Source organism: Salvelinus alpinus, chromosome 12, assembly GCF_045679555.1.
Source record: "Salvelinus alpinus chromosome 12, SLU_Salpinus.1, whole genome shotgun sequence".
Lineage (NCBI taxonomy): Eukaryota > Metazoa > Chordata > Actinopteri > Salmoniformes > Salmonidae > Salvelinus > Salvelinus alpinus.
In genome coordinates this window covers 20,918,940-20,944,496 of record NC_092097.1, presented here as the reverse complement: position 1 = coordinate 20,944,496, position 25,557 = coordinate 20,918,940, and the positions used below count along the sequence as shown (strand labels likewise).

Genomic DNA, 25,557 nt, shown 5'->3' with positions numbered 1-25,557 from the left:
AAGACCCTCTACAACTTCAACCATCTCTTAGTTGATGCTGGAGGAATATACTGTATACACTGGGCCAAATCAGTATTCTAAAAAACAGTATCTCACAATACAAAACCACTACAGAGCGAGAATAATCTGAGAACCAATTATAGAATCCTTAGATTTGAATTAATTAAACATGCCTTTCCACATACCATTACAGCGACTATAGGGATTTGTTTTACATACAGAACGAGGATAAATCAGCTTGCTACTACTGAGTATGTATGTTCTACCCAAAAAAATTCTGCATTCATGGATGTTTGAATTTTGGGTTATCTATATTTTTATCACATCTCTATTTCAGATAAATGGTGTGGTTTACAGATCTTCTGAATATTGCACAGTATTACATGTATTACTGACTGGAGGCTGCTGAGGGGAGGATGGCTTATAATAATGTCCGGAACGGCGCAAATGGAATGGCATCAAACAGATGGAAACAATGTGTTTGATGTATTTGATACTATTCCACCGCTTCCGCTCCAGCCATTACCACAAGCCGTCCTCCCCAATTAAGGTACCACCAACCTCCTGTGGATTCCATTTTTAAATGGACTTTTTATTAACGTAAAAAAAAAGAGATTTAATACACGGTCAATAAATACAGCATCACCGTTAACTGTGTGGGTAACACTAAAATTATAGACAACCGTTTACATGGAGTACATTCAGCATCTGAATCAATTGTATGCTAATGTGATGTTGTTGTATGCTGTGTTGAAAGCATGCAAATAGTAACACCTGAGATGTTCCATCATCAGTAATTATCTCAGGTCGGCTTTGCACCAATGCAAATGCTGAGTGAATTGGGCTCTCCTGTTTTATCGATTTTCATAACAGGAGCTTAACACCTGAGGATAACCCCAAACCTAACCTGCATTACATCAAAGTCATTGGTTACACCACACATGAAGCCACCTTCCTCTTAAAAAGGTCACAATCAAGAGTGTGAGCTGTCAGCCATTTACCTGTGGTCATTGACACTGGTCCCTGCAGCCATAGAGATATACCAGTGCTGTTACTAAGGACAGATGGATGTGTCCATCACAGTGGACAAGTAAATTGCCATGGAATTAAACCTGTGTTACAGGAGTGGTGTAAATTGGCCATAACGGATACATGTCTGTGTCAGTTGACTGAAGGGAAACAATGGATTTCTCACTGTGTAAAAAAGCCATCAAACCCCCCTCAGCACCAGACACTCTAAAGGGATCAATTGAAAGGTCATAAACTGCAGGTAGAATCCTTAGTTGCTATGTCCATTTTTGGACTTATAAATGAATGATACATATCCATTGATTGTTAGAGAATATAACTTAGAAATACCGTTCAACTGTCATACCCCTCAACTGTCATACCCCATCAAAATCCAAAATATACAGTTAAACATTTAACATAAATGCAAACAAACATGGTTAAACTATAATTATAATTTTGATATCATCGATGGCCAGTCCTTGCATCCGTAGGTCTGTATGAATTTGAGTGGTTTATTTCTCCAGGACAATCCCTCGGCTTTTTACTAAAACAGAGGGGTGTCGCTTGTTATTGTTTCAACTAAGGATTTTAGTTAAAGGAAAATCACTGGTTTTGTTCATTTTCAGCTTGTATTCCCATCCTCCTGTTTGCTTACTCTACCTTACAGAACACAGGCGTAGTGAATACTCATGGAGAAAAAGTTGTAGATTCACACACAGAGCACGGCAGGTGTTTATTTCGCCTTCGCAGAAGGCAGGAATCGTGGTCACAGGCAGGCAATGGTCATACACAAGTACAGTAAGCAAAGCAAAACTAGGACTAAAGGCTATAACTGGTTCTCACAAACGAGCTAGGAAAAGGCTTATTAGAGTCAAAACGAACAATACCTCACAAATGCACAAACAGAATGAACTGAACTAAATAAGGAGCTGATGAGACCAGGTGAGTAACTAACACAGGAGAAATCAATGAACTAAAATGAAAGACAGGGCTACTTTCAAGAACACAAAGAAACAGGGCTATGTTCAAGAACACAACAAAACAGAACACAAGGTTGACTAAGAAAATAAATAAAGAACCTTACAACAGGGAAGCTCAGTTACATGTCTAGGGGAATGCTTACCTGTCAATGTGTTTGTAAATGATGCTACTGTTGGATACACATGTTAGAACAAATATAGTCCATAGCTCCACTGGACAACTGGAGAGATGAGTGTTGGAGTGTTCAACAGCTGACATTATTTTGTTTTTATTCATCTGAATCTATATAACATACTGATACAGTCAGGTTCTGCATATTTTATAGATTTTTTTTATTTAAAAAGTGATTACTCTTTTTTTTGTAATATCATGATTGCTTTCAAACATGCTTAATTTCAATGTCTGCATAGAAAACAAAAGGCTAAACTTTTATGATGAATGACTGTCTTGACTGCAAATGACTGCAAACTGCAACTGACTGCAAATTGACTGTCTTACTTATGCATGCATTGTAAAATAAACCCATCAGGAAACAACTCAGACAGACAAACAGAGACTCGTTGGAGCATACATCCTGTAATCGAGGGGGCAAACACTGAGTCATGGGGAAAGGATGCTCATGGTGTGCCTACTGGCACTTCAACCATCAAAGTCATGTCTTTATATAGCTCTGCCCCTCTATCTTACAAGCAACCCGTTTTGGAAATGTCAAAAGACAAGGCAATCAACATATGTTTTATGGTGACAGCTCTTCAGGTACAGTAGCTCCAGAAATTAGTCATTCCGTTCTAAGTCAAAATCATTATTTTTAGCATTTCACTGATTACAGTTTATTTGATCAAAACCCATGAATAAGAAAAAATATTTCAGCAACATCCCACTCATTCACTTGGGTGCAAATTTATTAAAGTTTATTACAGTAGGTCAATATGTTATTCAATTTGCAGGCTCACCCATTAAAAGTCATTAAAGAAACTTGAAAACTACTAATTTAGCAATTGTTGCAGATTTTTCATGTAAAACCTAACTGGAATTATAACCATGTCATTCCCAGACACTTCAAACACCTCAGATATTATTTTCAGACCAACAATACAATTATTCTGTGTTCATTCAATAGTTGGACGGAAAAGCTCTGAGAGAAAATACAGCACATTCGTAAATTATTCAGTCTTGACTTTTTCCACATTTTGTTATGTTACAGCCTTATTCTAAAATGTAATAAATACATTTTTTTCCTCATCAATTTACACACAATACCCCATAATGGCAAAGCAAAAAACAGGTTTTTAGAAATGTTTGCAAATATATTAAACCTAAAAAACAGAAATACCTTATTTGCATAAGTATTCATACCCTTTGCTATGAGACTCAAAATTGAGCTCAGGTGCATCCTGATTCCATTGATCATCCTTGTGATGTTTCTACAACTTGATTGGAGTCCACCTGTGGTAAATTCAATTGGGCATTTATTTGGAAAGGCACACACGTGTCTGTATAAGGTCCCACGGTTGACAGTGCATGTCAGAGCAAAAACTAAGCAATGAGGTCGAAGGAATTGTCCGTAGAGCTACGAGACAGGATTGTGTCAAGACACAGATCTGGGGAAGGGTATCAAAAACGTTCTGCAGCATTGAAGATCCCCAAGAACACAGTGGGCTACATCATTCTTAATGGAAGAAGTTTGGAACCACCAAGACGCTTCCTAGAGCTGGCTGCCCGGCCAAACTGAGCAATCCGGGGAGAAAGACAGAGCTCCAGAGTTCCTCTGTGGAGATGGGAGAACCTTCCAGAAGGACAACCATCTCTGCAGCACTCCACCATCCAGGCCTTTACGGTAGAGTGGCCAGATGGAAGCCACTACTTTGGAATGTCAATGCCAATGCCATGTCAATCGCTGTACGAAGTTGCTGGATATTGGTGGGAACTGGAACACTCTGTCGTATGTGTCGATCCAGAGCGTCCCAAACATGGTCAATGGTGAGTATAAGAACTGGGAAATGTTTAGCTTCCAGGAATTCTGTATAGATCCTTGTGGCATGGGGCTGTGTATTATCATGCTGAAACATGAGGTGATGGCAGCGGATGAATGGCATGACAATGGGCCTCAGGATCTCGTCACGGTATCTCTCTGCATTCAAATTGCCATTGAATAAATGCAATTGTGTTCGTTGTCCGTAGCTTATGTCTGCCCATATCATGACCCCACTGCCGCCATGGGACACTCTGTTCACAACGTTGACATCAGCAAACCATTGCACACACGTCGCCATACACGTGGTCTGTGGTTGTAAGGCTGATTGGAGGAAGTGCCAAATTCTCTAAAGCGACGTTGATGCGGCATATGATAAATAAATGAACATTCAATTCTCTGGCATAAGCTCTGGTGGACATTCCTGGAGTCAACATGCCAATTGCACACACCCTCAAAACTTGAGATATAGGTGACATTGTTTTGTGTGTCAAAACTGCACATTTTAGAGTGGTCTTTTATTGTCCCCAGCACAAGGTGCACCTGTGTAATGACCATACTTTTTAATCAGCTTCTTGATATGTCACACCTGTCAGGTGGATGGATTATCTTGGCAAAGGAGAAATGCTCACTAACAGGGATGTAAACAAATTTGTGCACAACATTTGAGAGAAATACGCTTTTTGTGTGTATGTAACATTTCTGGGATCTTTTATTTCAACTCATGAAACATTGGACCAATACTTTACATGCTGCATTTATATTTATTTTCAGTGTAGTTTGTAACAAACAGCTTTGAAGGATATTGGGACTTGGAGTGTTGGCTTCAGTAAGTGCTGTGCAACACCGCTGTACTCAGAGGGCCAACTCTGCTTAAAATATCGCTGCCCCAAATCCCAGTCAAATGAATTTGTCCTTCTCCCAAACTATTAGACTTTCCTGGTGGTAGCACATTTAAAACGTTCTCCATTCATTGACTCGGGGAGAAGGCCCTTTCTCACCAAGTCCATTATTTTCAGCCAAATAATTCGGACGAATAAATAAATCTTGTTTATGTCTCCATTCACACCAATTGCAAAATATCATCCTGACGCAATTATTTATTCAGAACAGGTTCGATTTTTGCGTCTTTTCTCGCATGTGAAAATAAGCTGTTGACCAATAGAAATTGTTATCTGGGGCACTGACAGGCCACACACGGCCACTGAGAGGCCTGTGGGTTTGTTGTGTGAATGAATGAATGAATGAATGAATTTCTCTCTACTTTTTAGTTTACGTTTGCAATGAATCACTGCAGCATTGCATCAATTTAGCCAACACATCACACCAGAGGTTCATATCGCTCTCACCATTATAACTTCCCCGCAAGTTCATTGCCAACACTGTAGCCTATTTTATAGCCATTCAGCAAGCAAGAGGATCGATCTATGCTTCTCTCCTCAAATAGGCCTAGGCCTATTAGAGGATCGATCTATGCTTCTCTCCTCAAATAGGCCTAGGCCTATTAGTTAAATAAGTTTCAAACTATATTGCTATTCATTGCCTATCTAGGCTACTCGTTCAAGAGCTAGACAGAAGGACAAGAGATAGGCCAGTGCTGTTGCCAGCTGTAACGAGTATTACCGAAGGTGGCTTCCCTTCCTGTTCGAGTGGCGCTCGGCGGTCGTCGTCGCCGGTCTACTAGCTGCCACCGATCCCTTTTTCCTTTTCGTTTGGTTTTGACTAATTGATTTCACCTGTTTATTGTTTGGTTGTTAGGGTGGTGCTATTTAAGTTCGTTTAGCCCGTTTCTGTTTGTGCGGGCTTGTCTTTCTGTTTTGTATGAGGTTGTTCGTTTATTTTGGGGTTTTCCACAGTCTGGATTTATTTTCCAGTGTGTACTTTATTCAAGTCGGATTTTTACGCCAATGTTTTTGACGTTACCAGTTGTTCTTCTGGTTGGACATTAGAGTGGTTTTCCCCCATATCTTTGCTCTCTGCGCCTGACTCCTTACAATTGTCCTCATTGATCGTAACACCAGCGGAGATGCGTGAATTGTGCAAGAAGCGAACAATGAAGAATACAGAGAGATGTGTAATATATTAATGCATCATTCTTATTATTTAGATCTAAGATGGTGTAGCAGTCAGGCGTCTTTTGTCTTCGTCTTGTCGTGTCCCGTGTATATATCTTTTTATATATTTTTTCTTCGCATATATTTTTATATTTTTCTTACCCCCAACTTCATCATGCTCTCCTGCAACCCGCCTCACCCAATGTGGTATGGATCTGCTATTTTCTTTACTTTAGAACCGGAACCCCCAACAGAAGCTAGCCATCTAACTAGTAGTCAGCTAGCCACTGCTAGACACCTCTGCTGTCTTCAACCAAGATCGCAGCGATCACTGTCTCATTGCCTGTGTCCGTAATGGGTCTGCGGTCAAACGACCACCCCTCATCACTGTCAAAGGCTCCCTAAAACACTTCATCGAGTAGGCCTTTCTAATCGACCTGGCCCGGGAATCCTGGAAGGATATTGACCTCATTCTGTCAGTAGAAGATGCCTGGTTATTCTTTAACAGTGCTTTCCTCAATCTACAATAAGCATGCCCCATTCAAAAAATGTAGAACTAAGAACAGATATAGCCCTTGGTTCACCCCAGAATTGACTGCCCTTGACCAGCACAAAAACATCCTGTGGCGTTCTGCATTATCATCGAATAGCCCCCGCGATGGCAACTTTTCAGGGCAGTTAGGAACCAATATACATTGGCAGTTAGGAAAGCAAAGGCTAGCTTTTTCAAACAGAAATTTGCATCCTGCAGCACAAACTCTAAAAAGTTCTGGGACACTGTAAAGTCCATGGAGAATAAGAGCACCTCCTCCTAGCTGCCCCCTGCACTGAGGCTAGGAAACACTGTCACCACCAATAAATCCATGATAATTGAGAATTTCAATGAGCATTTTTCTATGGCTGGCCATGCTTTCCACTTGGCCACCCCTACCCTGGTCAACAGCCCTTCACCCCCCACAGCAACTTGCCCAAGCCTCCCCCATTTCTCCTTCACCCAAATCCAGATAGCTGATGTTCTGAAATAGCTGCAAAATCTGAACCCCTACAAATCAGCAAGACTAGACAATCTGGACCCTCTCTTTCTAAAATTATCAGCCGAAATTGTTGCAACCCCTATTACTAGCCTGTTCAACCTCTCTTTCGTATCATCTGAGATCCCCAAAGATTGGAAAGCTGCCGCGGTCATCCCCCTCTTCAAAGGGGGGGACACTTTTGACCCAAACTGCTACAGACCTATCTATCCTACCCTGCCTTTCTAAGGTCTTCGAAAGCCAAGTTAACAAACAGATCACCGACCATTTCGAATCCCACCGTACCTTCTCCACTATGCAATCTGGTTTACGAGCTGGTCATGGGTGCACCTCAGCCATGCTCAAGGTCATAAACGATATCATAACCTCCATCGATAAGAGACAATACTGTGCAGCTGTATTCATAGTAGAGGTCGACCGATTAATCGGAATGGCCGATTAATCAGGGCCGATTTCAAGTTTTCATAACAATCGGAAATCGGTATTTTTGGGCACCAGTTATTTTGTATTTTTTTTATTTTTTTACACCTTTATTTAATCTTGTCAGCTCGGGGGATCCAATCTTGCATTGATTACATTGCACTCCACGAGGAGCCTGCCTGTTAGCGAATGCAGTAAGCTAAGGTAAGTTGCTAGCTAGCATTAAACTTATCTTATAAAAAACAATCAATCAATGACTGTCATTGCTCCAATGTGTACTTAACCATAAACATCAATGCCTTTCTTAAAATCAATACACAAGTATATATTTTTAAACCTGCATATTTAGCTAAAAGAAATCCAGTTTAGCAGGCAATATTAACCAGGTGAAATTGTGTCATTTCTCTTGCGTTCATTGCACGCAGAGTCAGGGTATATGCAACAGTTTGGGCCGCCTGACTCTTTGTGAACTAATTTGCCAGAACTTTACGTAATTATGACAACATTGAAGGTTGTGCAATGTAACAGGAATATTTAGACTCATGGATACCACCCGTTAGATAAAATACGGAACGGAATAAACGTTTTTATTTTCGAGGTGATAGTTTCCTGATTAGTCAAAGGTATATGGTTTAGAGAGAAATAGTCGACGAGTTATAATTCCTGTAATAACTTGCGGCTGAATTTGAAAGGGGTTCCTTCGTTATTTTACCGTTCATGTCTTCCATAGAGAATGTCTTGATCTACTTCAAATAAGGTCTGTGTTTCGTGCAGGCTTAAACCGCCTCGACGTTTTGATACCCGTGTAAATCTCACTACGATAAGGTAACGTTTGTCAACATATTTTCATAAATCCACTCTACAAAAATGTTCATCTTCGCTTATATTTAGCCAATATTGATCAGAGTTACCTTGTCCTATGGATATCTACACAGTTATAAAATTGGCACGGTGATGTAAGCCTACACGAAACAGACCTTATTTTAAGTGAATCTAAAAATATCCTATGGAATAAATGAAGGAACCGCTTTTCAGATTTTGCTAGAAGGTGTCATGGGAATTATGACTCGCACTTTGGTTGTCAATTCTTACCATGCCCATTATTAAAATAGGATTTCCTGCATATAGAAATTAAAGTTTTTGTTTTCAACACTCATCACAGGTAACTTAAACTCTATTTTTATTCAAACAGTTGAGAGTATTTGTCTCCTAAGCAGACTCTTCAGTATCATTGTCACTTCAGAGCTGTGTGCGTGTGTGTATTTATGTATTATATTAAGTTAAAATAAAAGTGTTCATTGTTCATTCAGTATTGTTGCAATTGTCATTATTACAAAAATGTGTGTGTGTGTATGATATATATATATATATATATATTTAAAAAATTATAATAATTTTAAATAAATCGGCCGATTTAAACTTCTTGTCAATAGGGGGGCGCTGTTTTCACTTCGGAAAAAATCGTGCCCAAATTAAACGGCCTCGGACTCTGTTCTATATCATACAATATGCATATTATTATTACTATTGGATAGAAAACACTCTGAAGTTTCTAAAACTGTTTGAATTATATCTGTGAGTAAAACAGAACTCATTTGGCAGCAAACCTCCATACAGGAAGTGAAAAATCTGAAAACGAGGCTCTGTTTCAGGGCCTGCCTATTCAACTGGCTTTTATTTATCGATATGTATGCACTTCATACGCCTTCCACTAGATGTCAACAGGCAGTGGAAGGTTGAATGGGGTGTCTAGCTTGATCTGAGGCCGAATAAGAGCTTTTGGAGTGACAGGTCCGGTATTTTCTTTGTCTTCGACGGCGCGCGGGGGACCTCGACATTGTCTTCTGAAAAGCGTTCGGTATACACGGCGAATATCTCCGGCTCTGATTTTATTTGATACATATGAGAAAAACATCATAAAGTAGGTTTTTTCAACCGAGTTTTATCAGTTTATTCAACGTTTAATGGGACTTTTGGAATTTTCCGTTCTTTGCGCCAAGAGATGATGGGAATGTTCGCGCCACAATGCTAGCCAAGGTTGCTAATTCGACAGAAGAAATGGACATTCTAAAACCAAACAACAATTTATTCTGGAAATAGGACTCCTTGTACAACATTCTGATGGAAGCTCAGCAAAAGTAAGACAACATTTATGATGTTATTTCGTATTTGTGTAATACGTTGATGCCTATTCTCCGCCGTGTTGGTGAGCGCTGTCTCACAATAACCCAAGCTGTATGTTGTGGTAAAGTTATTTTTAAAAATCTAACACAGCGGGTGCATTAAGAACCAGTGTATCTTTCATTTGCCATACAACAAGTATTTTTATGTAAAGTTTATGATGAGTTCTTTGGTCAGATTAGGTGAGTGTCCAAAATATCTCCGGACATTCTGGGGAATTGTTGCTACGTATTCACAATGTATAACCACGATTTGCAGCTCTAAATATGCACATTTTCGAACAAAACATAAATGTATTGTATAACATGATGTTATAAGACTGTCATCTGATGAAGTTGTCCAAAGGTTAGTGATTAATTTTATATCTATTGCTGGTTTTTGCGAAAGCTACCTTTGCGGTGAATAAATGCCTTTGTGTGTTTGGCTATTGTGGTAAGCTAATATAATTCTATATTGTGTTTTCGCTGTAAAACACTTCAAAAATCGGAAATATTGGCTGGATTCACAAGATGTTTATCTTTCATTTGCTGTACACCATGTATTTTTCATAAATGTTTTATGATGAGTATTAATGTATTTCACGTTGCTCTCTGTAATTATTCTGGCTGCTTTGGTGCTATTTTTGATGGTGGCTGCAATGTAAAACTATGATTTATACCTCAAATATGCACATTTTCGAACAAAACATAAATGTATTGTATAACATGTTATAAGACTGTCATCTGATGAAGTTGTTCAAGGTTAGTGATTAATTTTATCTCTATTTTGTCGGTTTTGTGAAAGCTACCTATGCGGTGGAAACATGGTGAAAATATGCGGTTGTGTGTTTGGCTATTGTGGTAAGCTAATAGAAATACATATTGTCTTTTCGCTGTAAAACATTTTAAAAATCGGAAATGATGGCTGGATTCACAAGATGTTTATCTTTCATTTGCTGCATTGGACTTGTGATTTCATGAAAATTATATTATATGATATCCCTGTCCCGTTAGACTAGGCTATGCTAGTCAGCTTTTTTGATGAGGAGGATCCCGGATCCGGGAGGGTGATGAAGTAGAGGTTAATCGGTATCGGCTTTTTTTGTCCTCCAATAATCGGTATCGGTATTGAAAAATCATAATCGGTCGACCTCTACTCCATTTATCTTGAAGTGTCTGAGTCACGAGTTGAGGACCAATAAAATCAGATATCCTCCCTCTCGCAAAGATTGTGTCATCATCCCCTTCATTTGAGGAAGACGACTGATTAAATATTTTATTAATCAAATGTTTTTGGAAGGGGTAAAATATTTTGTAATGTTAAAACACGTAGCACAGGAGACATTTAGTAATGACAGCAGTTGCTTTCCAAACTATACGTTTTTTTGCGTGATTTTATTTAGAGATTTGAAAAAAGACTAAATGACAGCTGCAACCAACCATAGACATATAATCCATAGATGGCAGTTCCCATTCAAGTCAAGACTGGCAGCCATTGCTAGTGTACCCATGAGTTTAACAGTCAAATTGGCAGGTTTAGAGGTTACAAAACCCTTCTTTAGATTATATGCATATTCAGTCATTGATTATATGTCTATGGCCAAAATGAAACAAGCTGTTCCACAGATAGAAGAAGGATCGATAGGAGTGGGGAAAAGGTGCTTTGTAGTATACCACTCTGGGAGAAGAGAAAGAACTGAGATGTTTGGCATGGGCTGCAGCATCAGGGGGAACAAATGCTACTTCTGATTGTGATTATTGTTCCAATTTCCCTTTCCCTAAGTTTAGAATTGTAAAACAATAGGGAATAAAACGATCAATTAGATTAAACCGCAAGTGCTTCTTCAAGACTCCTGAATATATACCACAGAGTGTAGATTCTGAGAGTGTTGAGTAGGTCGCAATGTTTTATAGTAAATCTTGAGTTCACTCTAATTTTAATTTTACATAGAAGAATGAACACAGGCATGTTCCAGAATATAGAAAGAGGGGTACATGGGTGCCAGCTCAAGTGTTTTTAAAGACAAACCTGGGAAATGTCAAGGCAATGGAATCTTAGTTTATATCTTTGCTTATTTAGCAGACTTATTTCAGGAAAATGTTGGGCTGATACCAATGAGGGATGCTCAGATGACTCCAAAAGTATTGGTATATCTGCCAACAGATCATCTGGATGACCTTAACTTACTTAATTGCATAGAACACTGCTGGAGGGTTGTAGTTTTCCAAGGAACTTCATGACAACGTCTTAATATGGTAACAAGAGCAACGACGACAACATCACCAATGACAACAGTCTGTCCCTGAAATACACGGCCTCATAGGTACATCATCAAGTGGAATTTACATAAACAAACCAAAAACTGAACTAGGCCAACAGACTATCAGCATTGGCCAGCGGCAAAATTGAGCCGTCAGTAGGCTCCCACACTTTCAGCAGAAAATAATGGATTTTTTCTGTTTTATTCCTGTTAAGTGTAGAGGCCCATTAATTACATCCAGAAGGTCAGTCTAGAAGGAAACAATAAGCAAATAGCTTTAGGACCCTACATTGCACCCAAGCAGCTGTCAGTTTCTCTTCACAGAGAGGAGGGGACAATGCAAGCCTATCCAGCCATAAGCAGCAGGGGAATACTATGTTGATGTTAAGGCTTTTTTAACCTTAGTTAATAGACCTTCCTTGTTGTTGCAAATGTTTTGCACAAGCAATCAAAAACCCATACTGAATCAACTGCTAATTTGTTTTTCCAATTTCTGCTGAGACATAAGCCTGATGAAGCAAACTAACTGTGGATAGAGAGAGAGATAAAATAGTCTGCCTGCTTGCCCCCGCTCCACCGCAGCAGGCATCACTGAGTCTAACTCTCATTGCTGAGATGGGAAAAATATCTCTGGCAATGATACATACAACAGACAAGGGTCAGAGTCTCATTCACCAGGCTTGTAGCTTGCACCCTAAGATAATTAGTCATAGTATACTGTAGATAAAACATCTAGATACGACTAACAGGTGTTAGTACACTGAGCAACCTCTAGAAAAAAACTACTTTGACACTGCTGACCTAAAGCCAACTGGTTCTTAAATCAGCTTTTGTAACTGGAAATTAAGCCTTTATCCATTTTCTGGATTGGGCCTTCAAGGATATATTTGGAAATTAAATCATGTATTTATCAACTGTAGTTGCCATCATAGTAAGGTAATAGGTATTCATGATCAACTAGAGGCCATGGACAGTAGTATTACATGTGCATAATAAGGAGCTGTGTGACACCTGCTATATGGGCTTTATTTTACAGCAGGCCATACGTCTAAATGTTATTATTACAGACTTAACGTTAACTACCTGGTAACATGCCTACATAACAATAAATCCACCGTTCTGTTTCATTGGGACTCATAGAGCAGAGTCGTGATACACAACTTGATACACCAGGTAGTAAGAAACATCATAAATAAAGGAGTTGCCACTCCTTACTACTCTCTCGACAAGCTACTAGAGCGCAACAAGGTATTGTGCTATGTACATCAGCGGAGCGTGTTATGGTCAGTGAAATAAACACGTGACTATAAGGGTTGTTTCGGCAGATCGTACGCTAATTTAAGTATAGCCTAACATAGAAGACAAATTAGATGGTTGAACGTTGCGCTTTGTGAGACTTGATAATCAGAGAAAGAAAATAAAAACTACAACCATATGGACACTATAAAATGCAACATGCCGACTCTTAAAAAACAAAAACAATATCTTACCTTTTGGTGGAGCCCGTACGGGTGCATCCACTGGATGAATCGGTTCTTGTATGCTTGGCGCGCGACTAACCGCAATACAGGTGAACTCGTTGAAGGAAGGCTGCTTGCATTACTCTAAAAAAACGACCAGTTCATCGATGTTTCTTCGCGTCTCAAGCGTTTGGGTAGCTCTCAATGTTTAATTTGGCCAATTTTCTCTATTCAGAAAGCCTGAGCAGAGCAGTTGTGATGTTCGACAAATCCGCTCTCGACGTATCAGCGCAGATCTGGTACAGTGTAACCTAACGTAGCAAGTAAAAATAAACAGTTTTTCTTTGAGATCCTATAAAATATGCTGTCACTGTCACGTGCTCAATTCCCACAGACCCCTCAATACCCAATGTTCGATACACGCCAAATGGTAAGGCAGAAAAAAAGCCATCCCTACAATGGAAGAATAAAGACTATCATATTTTATTATCGCCAATTAAAATATAATTGTCCAATCTCATTGACTAGCACTTCTGTGGAAGGTAAGATGTGTTTGTAGGCTTTAGCCTTTAAATATTTTCTTACTGTTGAAAAAAAATATCTATATTGATTGATAGATTGATTGATTGGTCATGTTTATGTTAACATACAGGCTACCTGCTGATAATGTTATTCTTCTTGATAGAATAGCAGCAGTAGGGAGGGACAGACACAATTGTTATCTTCCCTTTAGAAGAAGGCTGCTCAAATTCTATACTTTTCACCCCAAAAAATACGTATAGACCTAGAAAAACAGCCTTGGCCAGCAGTTTGACACACCCATTGGCCTAGGGGGATACTGGCTCTCTTCTGATCTGACTTTCATTCCAAATTCAGTTGGTGAGAAATATGTCTCATCATGTAGATTACTTGACAGTACATGTGCAGGGTGATCTACAGATGAAAACTTTTATTCAGTCCTCCCATCCTCTGCTCTGTTAAATATATCTCTGTTCTTTTACATCCCTCTCCTTTAACACTTGAAAGGCAGAGTGAGTCATTTTGACTCAAAATGTATTTTAAATTGAAATATCTCTTCCTTTCTCCCTCTCTCCCTGTCAATCAAAGATAAGAACAGTAAATGTACTTCCCTGGCTGTATTACAACGTATCCCAGACAGGGTAACTTGTTTTAGTCATGGACCATGTCAGTACAAGAATCATGCAACAAGTGAATAACAGTCCAGTATCCATTCTTAAAATACACTGCAAATATTACTCCCTGTAGAACTGCATGTTTGATCAGTTTTTACTGATGATAATCTTGATTTGAATCTTGGACTTGTTTCATATGATAGTGTCACACTTAAAAGCACAAATGTTCATAAAGTGTATACAGATGTAAGATCTTAAATTGAGTCGGTTTGCTACAGCAGGAAAATAATCCTGCAGCAACAGGAAATAAAATATTACGTGAATGTCAATTAATGTACATTTTTGTAGGGGCTTATACATTTTTCGTAAGGGGAAATCAAGTCAGAAATTTCAGAGTGGAAATTTCAAACTTCACCTTTTACAACCTCAATATACCCTACAAGTTTAAAAAGTTTTCCTGCAACAGGGTGATCAAATTGAGATCCTACATCTGTATCATTTTCTCAACCTCAGTTTAATCAGAGTATTTGATCTCTGCTTTTCATAGAGAGATGTGAAACTCGTCTGCTATCGGTGAACATACAAAACATGTTGATATCAAAGTCCCATTTCCACAGCCACATTAGCTCTCTTGAAACTACTCAAGACCTTTAATATATTTTCAAGTGTCTTGTATATTTATCATCATATGAATGGAAGGCTTTGAGACAGATATTCTGCTATTAGTAGAAGAGATTTATGTATCTAAGACGAGGGACTCACCATTGAGTTCCTTTGTAATCTTTCTTTCAAGAAACAGTGCTTTCGGAAAGTATTCAGACCTCTTGACTTTTTACACATTTTGATAAGTTACAGCTTTATTCTTGTAACGGCTGTCGTAGTCGTTCTCCTCCTCAGACGAGGAGGAGCATGGATCGGACCAAGATGCGGATTGGTAAGTATTCATATTTTAATGGGAAAACAACAAACACAACAACCAACAAACGTGACTAACCTGAAACAGTCCTGTGTGGCCCAAACACTGACACAGTAACAAACACCCACAAAACACAGGTGAAACCCAGGCTGCCTAAGTATGATTCTCAATCAGGGACAACGATTGACAGCTGTCTCTGATTGAGAATCATACCAGGCCGAACACAAAATCCCAACATAGAAAATCAAACCTAGACCAACCCACCCAACTCACGCCCTGACCAACTAAAACAAATACAAAACAAAGGAAAACAGGTCAGGAACGTGACAATTCTAAAATGGATTAAATAAAAATCATCAGCAATCTACACACAATACCCCATACTGACAAAACGAAGACAGGTTTTAAGAAATAAAAAAACAGAAGTAACTTATTTACTATTCAGACCCTTTGCTATGAGGCTTGATTGGACATGATTTGGAAAGGCCCACACCTGTCTACATAAGGTCCTACAGTTGACAGTGCATGTCAGAGCAAAAACCAAGCCATTCCTCCAAGCCGAAGGAATTGAATGTCCCCAAGAACACAATGGCCTCCATCATTCTTAAATGGAAGAAGTTTGGAACCACCAAGACTCTTCCTAGAGCTGGCCTCCCGGCCAAACTGAGCAAGGAAAACCATCTCTGCAGCACTCCACCAACCAGGCCTTTATGGTAGAGGGTGGAGTAAAAGGCACTCCTCAGTAAAAGGCACATGATAGCCCGCTTGGAGTTTGCCAAAAGGCAGCTAAAGACTCTCAGACCATGAGAAACAAGATTCTCCGGTCTTGTGAAACCAAGATTGAACTCTTTGGCCTGAATGCCAAGCGTCACGTCTGGAGGAAACCTGGCACCATCCCTACGGTGAAGCCTAGTGGTGGCAGCATCATGCTGTCGGGACGTTTTTCAGCGGCAGGGACTGGGAGACTAGTCAGGATCGAGGGAAAGATGAATGGAGCAAAGTACAGATAGATCCTTGATGAAAACCTGTTCCAGAGCTCTCAGGACCTCAGACTGGGGTGAAGGTTCACCTTCCAACAGGACAACAACCCTAAGCACACAGCCAAGACAACACAGGAGTTGCTTCGGTACAAGTCTCTGAATGTCCTTGAGTGGCCCAGCCAGAGCCCGGACTTGAACCCGATGGAACATCTCTGTAGAGACCTGAAAATAGCTGTGCAGCAACGCTCCCCATCCAACCTGACAGAGCTTGAGAGGATCTGCAGAGAAGAATGGGAGAAACTCCTCAAATACAAGTGTGCCAAGCTTGTAGCATCATACCCAAGAAGAATCGAGGCTGTAATCGCTGCCAAAGGTGCTTCAACAAAGTACTGAGTAAAGAGTCTGAATGTGATATTTTATTTTTAATTATGGGGTTTTGTGTGTAGATTGATGTAATAATTTTTAGAATAAAGCTGTAACGTAACAAAATGTGAAAAAAGTCAAGGGGTCTGAATGCTTTCACGATTGAAGGCACTGTATAAGTAAGGTTAAAGGCCATTGAAGCTTTTCATTTTTGGTTAAATATAAAAATTTTAAACATATTATTAAATAATTTGTTGTTGTCCCTCTACTGCATGATAAAGTCCACCCCATTCCAGGACTCAATTTATTAGCTCCCAAACATTTTAAAGGTAATTAAAAATCGGAATGGCAAATGCCTTGCTGACTGTCTTCTCAGCTGTAATGCATGCAAAAAAACATGCACCGGAGCCTTTCTACATGTCATGACATCAATTAGTGCAAGATTTGCGGGCAACTTAATGGAAATCTAATTATTTACAGCAACCTGCTGCTTGCCCTCTGTGTGGTTCCTCTTTTGTCACTGAAGAGGCCTGGAGGGGTGCTTACACCTGCACAAGTTGCTTGGAAATGACTGCACAGTTCAATGTACAAAACGCACACTGGCCTTTTGAAAGCTCTTTCATTCCAGTGCTATGTGTGGAAGGTCATAAAAAGCTTCTTACTTCATTCAGAACCAACTTTGTGACTTGGGAAACATCCGGTCCCTTTTTATCTAAATGTGAAGTGAAAGACTAGCCTCTCGGCTGATCACCCTGACTTTGAAAACTCTGTAAAAGTGGTCAGGCAGGATGTGGCCTTGTAATCCTTCCAGAGCAGAGCCCGCTCCCTTTCTCTCTTTCTCTCTCTCTTGCTCCCCCCACCCCACCCCACCCACGTCCTCGCTCTCTCTGACTCTGGCTATCGGCCCACTCAGTCCTCCCACACAGCAATTGCTTTTGGCTTGAGGTATGGTACTGATCATCAACAATCATGTCAAATCAATATATACCCAGATTAATCATTTGCAGCTTTTCTCAGAAACCAGGCTTTTTTTAAATTACAATAACAAATCCTTGCCAGGTATAGCTGGTAAGCAGCTTTAACAATCTAATTGATCCAGCTTTCTAAAATAAATAACAATTTATTTGTTTGACTGGGATGCTCATGAAAGGATAGGTTAAAAAAGGTTTACCTCCACCCACAAATATAATATTTGACCCTTGTAAATAACTACCATCTGCTGCACAACGAAGCCACTGGGCTGTGATGACAGCTGTGCCATAATAAGTGGCTGCTGTGCAACAATGGCAACACTGCTCTCTCTGCATCAGCATCTGACAGACCTGCCTGCAGATACACTACCTTTGAATGCAGACCTTTCAATCCTATATATTTTGTCTGGGTAAAGATGGAGGGTATCTCGTAGAACTAATACCTGGGTTAAGCTCCTATAGGAGGACTTCAACTAAATGATCCCCAATACCTGTTCAATGGATGGACATGGAAACCCTTAGGACTGAGGCCAGTGCTATTATCCAAACCTTAATGGAGAGGCAGCAATCCATTGCTTGTTCAAAGCAAATAAATCTTATTTCCTCACCTGATTGCTATTCCCTTTGTTATTGCCCTTCTTGTTATTGGATTTTTATTTTAATGTCAAATTCTATTTCAGAAATCAAAGCTTGAAATTCAGAACACAAATGGAGATTATGGATGAATGTCATCTTGAAAGTTGTTGCCAAGTGAAAGAAATTACATTTCAATAAACTTTGATGAATAAATTTTGATTGCTTGCAACATGAAATATATCATTACGTTTTAAACTCTTAAGTGTTCACTGAAGGTACATTTCACACCTAGTGTACATTCCATACTTTGGGAAGCAGACCTGCAAAACATGTAGGCCTGAATGTCTCTGTAGGACGAAGAGCACTCAATGGTCTTCCATAAGTTGCTTTAAAGGCTCATAGCAATTTGATGTGGCTGGAGCCACTACATGAATGTGAGTGGCTGTAAGCCTGATAAGGATATCAGAAGATTTGGTTTGGTAACATCTTCATTTTGAAATTAAACACATTTGCTGCACTCTTTTTCTGCTACTGCGGTCAGCCACCATTGGAAAGTCTGACTGGCATTGTGATGTACAGTACCACAATGTACTGTACTAATGTAAAATGCTATTAAAGTGCATTTTACAGGCTGAGACAGAACACAGTCTGTCAGAAGTGGATCAAGGCTGTGGATTCATTATTCAGGCCCTGCCTGGCTACAGTGGAGAAATATGCAGTGATATGTCATCATCATCTGCCCCAAAATGAGATGCATTCTCATCCCATTTAGAACCATGCACAGGAGGTTGGTGGCACCTTCATTGGGGAGGATGGGCTCGTGGTAATGACTGTAGCGGAATAAGTGGAATGGTATCAAACACATGGTTTGATGCCATTGCATTTGCTTCGTTCCAGCCATTATTATGAGACGTCCTCCCCTCAGCAGCCTCCACTGGAACCATGGCTTATGAAACAAGAGGTAGTAGAGCCTTGATTAGGAGAGGGCTTCTCACATACTTTATTACACACTCCTGGTTTTTAATCTATTTCTGAATACATTTTACATGTACTATGTAAGTACAGCGTGCTGTGAATATAAACCCTAATGAAACAACCATAAGCTCAGAAAGGTCACAATGATCTCAAAAATATGTTATACAGTGACAATGCATAGCGTTTTAATGATCCTACAGGATGTTCCCCTATATAGTTGTCACGCCCTGACCATAGAGAGCCCTTGGTTCTCTATGGTGTAGTAGGTCAGGGCGTGACTAGGGGGTGTTCTAGGTTATATATTTCTATGTTGGTGCTCTTGGTATGGTTCCCAATTAGAGGCAGCTGATGTTCGTTGTCTCTAATTGGGGATCATACTTAAGGGTTCCCTGTTCCCACCTGCTTTGTGGGATATTGTTTTGTGTTTGTGCATGTGCACCACGTAGTCACGTTTTGTTGTTCGTTTATTGATATTTTGTTTTGCTACTTTTCACTTTGGAATAAAGATGTGGAACTCTACACACGCTGCGCCTTGGTCCCGTTCTTCTTCAACCGTGACAATAGTACTATATGCATTCTTCCGTATGTGAAGCATTCAGTATTCCATCACCTTAATGGACTAATTGGGCCAAATCTAAGGGGCTGATTATAATAATGTCTTTCCACTCCATACCTCCAACTCAATACTGGGGTAATGAAGTTAACACTCACACGCTCTTCTTCCACAGCACTCTCCCGCTGCACTATTACATCCCATCAGGACCATGGTACAGTATAAATAGATTCTCTTCCAATCAAGGTTGTTTATTAGCCAGGGTGTGCTTACAGATGTAGGATCTTAATTTGATCACTCTTTTGTTGCTGCAAATTTTCCAGCACAGCAGGGAATGCAAACCTTTAGTGTATTTGTAAGTGTAATTTGTAATTTCTACTTTGAAATTTCAGACATGATTTGCTGTAACAAAAAATGGATCAACCCCTACAAATGGTCATTAATAAAATCACCATAAAACTTGAATTTCCTGTTGCTGCCGGATTATTGTGTTTTCCATATTTTCTTATGTTAGTCTTATTTTCAAATGTATAAAAAAAAGATTTACACACAGTGCCCCATAATGGCAAAGCAAAAACAGTTTTTTACATTTTTGCAAATTTATTAAAAATAGAAAACAGAAATACCGTACTTACATAAGTATTCCGACCCTTTACTACGAGACTCGAAATTGAGGATCATGTGCATCCTGTTTCCATTGATCATCCTTGAGATGTTCCTACAACTTGATTGGAGTCAACCTGTGGTAAATTCAATTGATTGGACATGATTTGGAAAGGCACACACCTGTCTATATAATGTCCCACAGTTGACATTGCATGTCAGAGCAAAAACCAAGCCATGAGATCGAAGGAATTGTCCGTAAAGTTCCGAGACAGGATTGTGTCAAGGCACAGATCTGGGGAAGGGTACCAAAAAATGTCTTCATCACTGAAGGTCCCCAAGAACACAGTGGCCTCCATCATTCTTAAATGGAAGAAGTTTGTAACCACAAAGACTCTTCGTAGAGCTGTCAGGGGAGAATGGCCTTGGTCAGGGAGGTGACCAAGAACCCAATGGTCACTCTGACAGAGCTCCAGAGTTCCTCTGTGGAAATGGGAGAACTTTCCAGAAGGACAACCATCTCTGCAGCACTCCACCAATCAGGCCTTTATGGTAGAGTGGCTAGACGGAAGCCACTCCTCTGTAAAAGGCACATGACAGCCCGCTTGGAGTTTACCAAAACGCACCTAAAGGACTCTCAAACCATGAGAAACAAGAAGACTCGAGGCTGTAATCACTGCCAAAGGTACTTCAACAAAGTACTGAGTAAAGGGTCTAGATACTTGTGTAAATATAATATTTCCTTTTTTTATTTTTTATTTTTTTATAAATTAGCAAACATTTCTAAAAACCTGTTTTTGCATTGTCATTATGGGGTATTGTAAAGCTGTAACTTCACAAAATATGTAAAGTCAAGTGGTCTGAATGCACTGTGTCAGAGAGACTTTTACATTTTACATTAAGTGGTGTGGATGTATAAGAGTTTTGCATTAATGCCGATGGGGGATGAGGATGATGATGATCATGATAATGATACCTTGATGATAATGATAAGTGCTTTCTTTGTAGTTACTTTTCCCTTAGGTGTAACTGTGGTGATGTAAATGTTTCACACTAGCGCAATGCAAAACAAATTGGTCTGATAGCCATTGTGCTGTCACGCCCTGATCTGTTTCACCTGTCTTTGTCCTTATCTCCACCCTCCTCCAGGTGTCGCCCATCTTCCCCATTATCACCAGTGTATTCATACCTGTGTTCTCTGTTTGTCTGTTGCCAGTTTGTGTTGTTCGTCAAGCATACCAGCGGATTTCCCTTGCTCCTGTCTGTTTCTAGATCCTGTTTTCTCGGTTTTGACCATTCTACCAGCCCTGAGCCTGCCTGCCGTTCTGTACCTTGTCACTCCACACTGGATTATTGACCTCTGCCTGCCCTGACCCTGAGACTGCCTGCCGTTCTGTACCTTTTGGACTCTGATCTGGATTACTGACCTCTGCTTGCCCTTGACCTGTCGTTTTGCCTGCCCCATGTTCTACTAAACTTTTGTTACTTCGACACTGTCTACATCTGGGTCTTCCCTAAAACTTGATTATGCACAATGCCTGGGTGGAATGGTCTAAACATTCCTCTGTAATCAACATGTAATTCATGTTTATAATAGACTTTTGTTATTATCGACAATGTTAACTTCTATGAACAGGCTGAGAAATCACATGGCAGTGAGAAAGCTCCAGCCAGTCTGTCGACCAAAATTGCGGTGATTTTTTTTTTGTTGAGGGGAAGACCTAAGGAAAGAAAGAGGAATCATACTGTAGAAATTAGTCAATTCTAACAAAAACCTTTATAATTTACTTTTGAAAATACACCTCATAACTCTCCCCACTTCACGTTTATCCAACAGTATTGAATCCTGATGTTACACAGTGCTGCAGTGAAGGAGCATTTATTGTGTGTTACAGTCAATGGCCGTAGATTAGTTGTTTTTTCTAAGATGTCCTCTCTCCTCTCCAGGGCTGGATGAGTGCATTTTAAATCCTTAGAGGAGGGGGGACTTGGAGAGGAGAGACAGACTGCTTGGTCCGTTGAGCAGGGGATCAATATGTCCCAATTTAATATGTATGTTGGTGTAATCAGCTAGTGCATTAGTGGTGGGCACCCCTGGGTAAAGAGCCTCACTGACTGGTGCACCCCATGATTGAAAAGCAGGCAGGCCCATGAAGAGACCGTGGGGGTGTTTAATTGTATTTTCTGAGGGTTGAGGTGCAAGGGGTATTTGTCTTCAGTCAAGACCTGGGTGAAATTTGATAAATAGTTTGTTTGGTAGGTGACTGAAGCTGTATGTGTTGGTATTTGTGCGAGAGCATTCATTGTGGACGTAGTCCTCTATTTAGTCCTGTACAGTATCTTCAATATTCAACATGATCTTGGTTCAGATCAAAATGCACAGAGGTTGTGGTAGCCAGTAGTGACATGGGTGTGTTCATCATCAATGCACGTGAACTGCTACACCTTGCATGAAATACACATTTGTGAGGACTCATTGAATTCATCAATCAAAACAGGTATTTCTTTCTGATCATTTATCATGTGGCAGATGGGTTATGAGCCATAAAAACTATATAGATACTGTACCTAGGGAGAGCACAGCTGCACATACTGTATGCTGCTGTATGATCGTCCACACATTGAAATGCAACATGCCTACCTTCTCCCACCACTGTGGTCATATCATTCTTTTCCAGCATCCTGCACCATCACACCATCACCTTATCATCACCATGCAGTTCCATTCCTCCTACCTCCAGAGGCCTTTCTAACCTATAGCCAGGTGGGAGCAGCTCAACAGAAGCTCCAAACCAAAGATGACAAAACCAATTCTCAGTGCTTAGTCACTCCAATGTTTGCACAGCTCATTTACAGGAAATGTGCTATTACTGGGAGACCTCTGCTTATTTCTATTCAACTATGTAAGCATTGTTTGCTAATTAATGGGTTAGTGAGATGGTGTGCACCATGCAACACACATTCAGCTGGGCTTCTGCTCTTTTTCTGCAGCTAGCTTGTATATTTTGATTCGTTCGTACTGTCTGCGTTGAGCCCTATTAAAATGTGAACAGTGATAATTGTTCCACCACGTAAGCACGTTCCACAGAAAAACCCATCCTATGCAACTACAATCCCTATACACCAGAGATGAGATGAAGGTGTTTTTTAAACACCCATGTCTATAGAGTCAAATTGCCACTGATCCCATTTTGGTTGTGAAATACATGAGTGCTTTTACCCCACCTTTATGTTTTCCTTTCTAATTTGTGTGCGTTGCACTGCAACATGCTGAATGTCCTTCAACATTATGGCTGAGCTGGGGCACAGAGTCAGAAAGTCCTGTCCTGGTTGTTATAGTGACTGAGTTAGGTCCTCTCCCAGCGGTTGTGGGGTGCTGGGTTCAGGAACAATATACCCCAGGCATGTCACCTTAGGTCTGCCACAGGCCGGGCCAGAGAGGGACAGAGTGTTTCTCCTCCGTACTGAGAGAGAGCAGGCACCAGCATATAAACTCAATATGGCTCCTGTGGGACGGAAAAGCCGTCTCTCTGTGGCAGAACCTGGTGAATTATGGATGCCTTCCTCCCTGCAGTAGAACCACACAGCCATGTTGTTATGACTGTGACCAGCTTGATCTCTCTCTACACCTCACTGAAACTTCAGCGAAGCATTTCTTTATTCTGTGCAGCCATTTGTAAAAAGATTGCAAATACACTTCCAATTGGTTCATTCGTCCCCTCTCCTCCCCCCTGTAACTATTCCCCAGGTCGTTGCTGTAAATGAGAATCTGTTCTCAGTCAACTTACCTGTTAAAATAAGGGTAAAATAAAAACATAGATACACGATAGAGACATCCGGACCCATTCATTGAAATGTAACGTAGGTTCTTAGCACCAAGAAAATGTACCAGCAGCTGTTAGACATTTGCCTTCCTAGTAGGGGTATTGCTTCATCATACCATTGACAGAATGACCTCATCAGCAAAGACACTTTAAGAGCACTTTTGTGGTCTCCTTCTAATTAGTAACATTCATTACAATATGATGGTAATGCAGTACTATAAAATAATGAGCACAAGTATGTGGTACATTTTCACAACTCTTAGTGTAACGTCTGCTTCCAACGCACCCTCTCAAACACATAGATCCCCTGAACACAGCTCACTCTCCAGATCCCCATCACCTGAATTCTGATCACCTGTTCACACACCCGTATGTCATTTACACACACTATTTAGTTCAGTTCTTTGCACCCCATCATTGTGAGGTATTGTTTGTTTTGATACACATTTCTATTCGGAGCTCTGTTTTGTTCCTGTGTTAGTCCTCCTGTGTATTGTAGGTTTTTGCCCATCCTCACTAACAATGCTTTTTTGCCTATTCCCTGCCTGTAGTTTTGCCTATCGGATTTCCTGTCATCAACCTTTTGCCTGAACTCCCAGACTACGTTACTAGCATTTTCCCTGCCTGTACTGTTGCCTTTTTGGACCCCCTGTGTATGACCCTCTGCCTATCACTGGACCCAGCTACCTGCCTCCTCCTGTGGTCCTTTACAAATGAACACCTGCTACGCCCTGCGCTTGAAACCTGTCTTCCATCGTATTCATTCAACTTAGTACAAAACACCAAACTGGTCACACTTGCAATGCAGCCAGTCTTTCATTCAAAACCTGTCATTGTTTATTCATTTGGATTGTAAACATATCTCACCACAACCATTGATTCAAAATATATTTATTGTGAAATGTAATGAGAACATTGGTTTAATCACCAAAACATAATTATATATGATCAATTGAGTCGTTTTAGCTACCAGTTAATCCAATAGCAAACAATGCAATATACTGTACGTGTTTCAAATCACCCTTAGAAATGCTGAAAGTAATAACCAGTAGATTACAAAGTTTTCACATTTACATTACCCCACAAAATTTTGAGAAAATCTATCATTTTCATAATATCTATCCAATATGTAATCAAATGTGCAAAAACAATCATTTTATTTTTCAGATATAATTGCAACATAGGTGTACTGTCTAATCAAATGTAAGAAATGAAAGTTGAATGAAAATAAAACAACGTTTAGCACGCATTCATTTGCATCAAGCCCATCTTGGGCATTTGGCCATAAATTCTCATCCACATCACAGTGAATGT

General features: G+C 40.1%; 1 protein-coding gene across 2 annotated transcripts in view; it reads right to left on the bottom strand.

Moving 5' to 3' along the window:
• LOC139535663 (rap1 GTPase-activating protein 1-like) overlaps positions 1-13,697 on the bottom strand; it is a 194,118-nt gene extending 180,421 nt beyond the window's left edge. For both annotated transcript variants that reach the window (XM_071335320.1, XM_071335322.1), the window contains exon 1: positions 13,380-13,697. The gene's annotated coding sequence lies outside the window, so the exon portion shown is untranslated. The remainder of the gene's footprint in view (positions 1-13,379) is intronic.
• Between the last annotated feature and the right edge of the window lie 11,860 nt (positions 13,698-25,557).